General features: G+C 38.3%; 1 protein-coding gene and 1 pseudogene across 8 annotated transcripts in view; both read right to left on the bottom strand.

The window, feature by feature from the left end:
- FGD4 (FYVE, RhoGEF and PH domain containing 4) overlaps positions 1-3,648 on the bottom strand; it is a 132,106-nt gene that overhangs the window by 77,190 nt on the left and 51,268 nt on the right. Inside the window, exon 1 of one of the 7 annotated variants that reach the window (XM_023514734.1) lies at positions 1,298-1,412. The exons of the other annotated variants lie outside the window; for them this stretch is intronic. The gene's annotated coding sequence lies outside the window, so the exon portion shown is untranslated. Of the gene's footprint in view, positions 1-1,297; positions 1,413-3,648 lie in introns of those variants that run through there. 7 annotated transcript variants of the gene reach the window in all.
- LOC105887239 overlaps positions 2,913-3,648 on the bottom strand; it is a 3,467-nt pseudogene continuing 2,731 nt past the window's right edge. The window contains exon 2 of the transcript XR_002774045.1: positions 2,913-3,077. The product of XR_002774045.1 is annotated as a serine/threonine-protein phosphatase 2A 56 kDa regulatory subunit gamma isoform pseudogene (transcript). The remainder of the gene's footprint in view (positions 3,078-3,648) is intronic.

The raw sequence follows: 3,648 nt of genomic DNA, 5'->3' as shown, positions 1-3,648 counted from the left end.
AAAAAAAAAAAAAAAAACCAAAAAAAAAAAACTTATAAAAAGAAGAAACACAGTTCAAATATTTAAATGTGTAAAGTTCATTTACCTTCTTAGAAAAACTGTGGCAAGCAGGCATAGCATATCCCTAAAACCCGCGGCATATCATGCAACCATTTAGCTCTTTAGGAAGCTCAGGATGTTTTTTCCTGGTGATCCTAAGAATGGCTTAGTAGCATAAAAGCCAACTGCCCCAGTCTAGTGGAGGATAGATTTGGGGCAGAAACAGTGAAACAGTGAAACACTGTAACAAAACAGCAAACCAGAAGAAGGAACTATAATATACACTGTGGGGGGCCAAGGCAGGTAGAGTGCTTGAGCTCAGGAGTTCAAGACCAGCCTGAGCAAGAGTAAGACCCTGTCTCTACTAAAAACAGAAAAACGAGCTGGGCATTGTGGCAGGCACCTGTAGTCCCACCACTCAGGAGGCTGAGGCAAGAGGATCCCTTGAGCCCAAGAGCCTGAGGTTGCTGTTAGCTAGGCTGACACCACAGCACGCTACCCAGGGCAAGAGTGAGACTCTGTGGTCTCAGAAAAACCAAAACCCAAAACAATACCCTGTAACGTAACTGTAAAATGAAATCCAGAATGTACATTTAACATTAATTTACAAGAGAAAGCAGCAACAAACTTATATACAAAGGAGGCAGTTTGTGAGTTAATTAAATCAATCTTTAAAAAAATAAACCACCACTATTATATATTAAATTATGAAGCAAGTTTAATAATTAGTCTGTTTAGAAACAAAACATGTCTTACCATAAATACTAACTAGAACTTCAAAACAAGTAACTTAATTTCTGCATAGCCAACTTTCTGGGTATAGTGGGATTTTCTAAGTATCATATTTATAGAGAATATATATATATATATATATATATATTTTGCAGTTTTTGGCCAGGGCTGGGTTTGAACCCACTACCTGCAGTATATGGGGCTGGCGCCCTACTCCTTTGAGCTACAGGTGCCACCCTATAGAGAATATCTTTAGTGAATGCGCCAAAATACCTGCAATACTGCAATAAGAGATCAACTATGCATCTATTATATTATAAATTCAAAGTCACGATTACACAACTTTTGCCAGTTGGAAACTTCATTTCAGATCAAGTCTACAAACTTCAGCCACTACCACAGAAGCATGAAAACATTGTGACGGGCACAGAGAATATTTACATTTTTAAGGGATTGTTTAAAAAAACAAAAAGCAATAAAATATACAACAGAGATCATTTGTGGCTACAAGGCCAAAAATATTTACCATTTGATCTTTTAGAGGAAAAGTCTGCTGATCACTGGTATAGGTCAAATATGCCAGGGCAGAAGAAGTTTGTCGGAAAGAAACACTATTTCACTAAATTCTTCATCTGCTAACATCTTGGATACTTGCAATAAAAAAGTAAAACTTTCTGCTTGTTTATCACTGCCTTGGCCTACTCATATTAGGAAATAGTCCTTATTTGGGTGTCAGTTACATAAGAGGGGATTGAACAAAAACTGCAACCAGATTACTGATTCAATAAAGTTTACATTAACTATGGGGCTGTTTGATTCCAAATTATCAAGAACCAGTAGGAGTGACTGATCATTATAAACAGTTATCTCAGGGACAGACATAACTAATTACAGTGCGTTAGTAGCTGGGGGTGGGGTGTGTCCATTTGTTAGGCCATTAAATATGAAACATCCAATTTTGAATCTTTCAGTTTATTATATCTCAAGCGAGAAGCAGTACAATTAATCAAAGTATGCACCTAAACTATCAACAGTTTTGTCATTTTAAAAAAAATTCAGATTAATCTGAGGTACAAATGGTTAGGCTACATTGTTTGCATTTACATAAAGTTCAAGCTGTAGTGGAGGCCTTGAACTTGAACCCCAGGGGTGTGCTGCTGATCCTTACATTGTGCACATTAGGTGGGAACTTGCCGAACATACTCCTTGCTCTCCTTCCCCGTTTCCCTCCTTCCTCTCACTAGAACAAACTTGTATTTTTCTTTAGTGTGGGCGTGTAGTTGTTTATATATTGGTTTTATACTAGTATGGAGTACACTGGATACTTGCTTTTGCATTCTAGTGCTGCTTTACTAAGAAGAACATGTCTCAGCTCCTTCCAGTTTTGCCATCTTAACAGTAGCTTATTTATATCAGCAGTGAAGAAGCCTGGAGAGCAAGTGGTGATGAAATCATGAAAGATATTTACCACAACTTGTTGAGAATTTAATATTTTTCCTTGCAAGAAGAGGTCCAAAGCCTGGAACAAGTGGTGGTCAGTTGGTGTGAGGTCTGGTGGCTATGGTGGATGACAGAAGTTTTCAAGTCCAGCTTCTGTAGTTTGAGTAGTGCTATTTGTAGGACAAGTGGTTGGTCATTGTCCTGCAAGAGGATTGGCCTGTCTCTTTCGACCAATCTCAGCTGCTTAAACACAAGCTTCTTTACCACGTCATCCAGTGGGCTGCAGTCAAGGGCAGTCAACATCTGCTGTAATTGACTGACCAGGTTTCATGAAGCTGTAGTGGATAATACCAGTGGCTAGACCAACAAACAAACTCCATTAGCTTCTTTTGATGAATATTGGATTTTGGACTGTGGTTTGGCACTTGTTTTTATCCAACCATTGTGCTGAACCCTTGGCAAAGGTCAAAAAGAATCCATTTTCATCACATGTAACAATACAATATAGAAATGGTTCACTCTCACGTTGTAACAGCAAAGAAAGGCAACATTTGAGACGATTTTTCTTTTAATGCTCATTTAATTCTTTTGGAACCCATCTATCTAGCTTCCTTACCTTGCTGATTTGCTTCAAACGGTCCAAGACTGTTGGAATAGTAACATCAAACCTTGTTGCTAATTCATCGATAGGTTTAGATGGACTACAGACTTGCTTCCACTAAAGCTTTCAGCTCATCATAATCTACCTTGGACTCCAGTTGTCTCTGTAGCTCATTTCCCAGATTGAAATCACCAGAACAGAACATTTCGAGCCATCGACGTACTGTGCATTCATTAGCCATATCCTTCCCAAACACTTGGTTGCGCTACTTCCACAATGGAACTCATGTTCAAAAATAACACAGATTTTTGATTTGTCCATGGTTTCACAAATACTACTCTTAAAAAATTATTTTTGGAAAGAGAATCACAAGCCAAAATGTGCATTTGAAAGAATGAGGTACCTTCACAGTAAAAAACAAACAAAAAACATGAAGTGTCAAAGTGAAATGTCAAAGATAATGACTGTGAAATGTAGTACTTAAGGAAACTAGATATTTATTACTTAATGACCTAATAAACACTACTCCTCTTGAGGAATGGCAATCTTTTTAGCCATTGGTATTGGTACTAACCTATTTTGCGCTCAGTTTGGGGGTTACCCATGTAAGCTTGCTGGGTCACACATTATATGCTAACCACAGATATTCTCAATCATCCTTATCTTTGGCTGTATGAGGCTCCCTCTTCCAGCTAGAGGGGTTGCTAATATGTTTTTACTTTACTTGTCTTTTTTGCATTTCAATAGCCATGCATTACATTCTGACTGATTGGACTCCTAGTCGCAAAATTTGTTTTCAACCATTGGGGGGGGGCGGGGCAGAGCCTCAAGCTGTC

The sequence above is a fragment of the Otolemur garnettii genome, unplaced genomic scaffold (assembly GCF_000181295.1).
Source record: "Otolemur garnettii isolate 467f Iridium unplaced genomic scaffold, OtoGar3 scaffold00057, whole genome shotgun sequence".
In the NCBI taxonomy this organism is placed as follows: domain Eukaryota; kingdom Metazoa; phylum Chordata; class Mammalia; order Primates; family Galagidae; genus Otolemur; species Otolemur garnettii.
The sequence above is the reverse complement of the archived record's forward strand: the minus strand, read 5'-3'. Positions and strand labels throughout refer to the sequence as shown.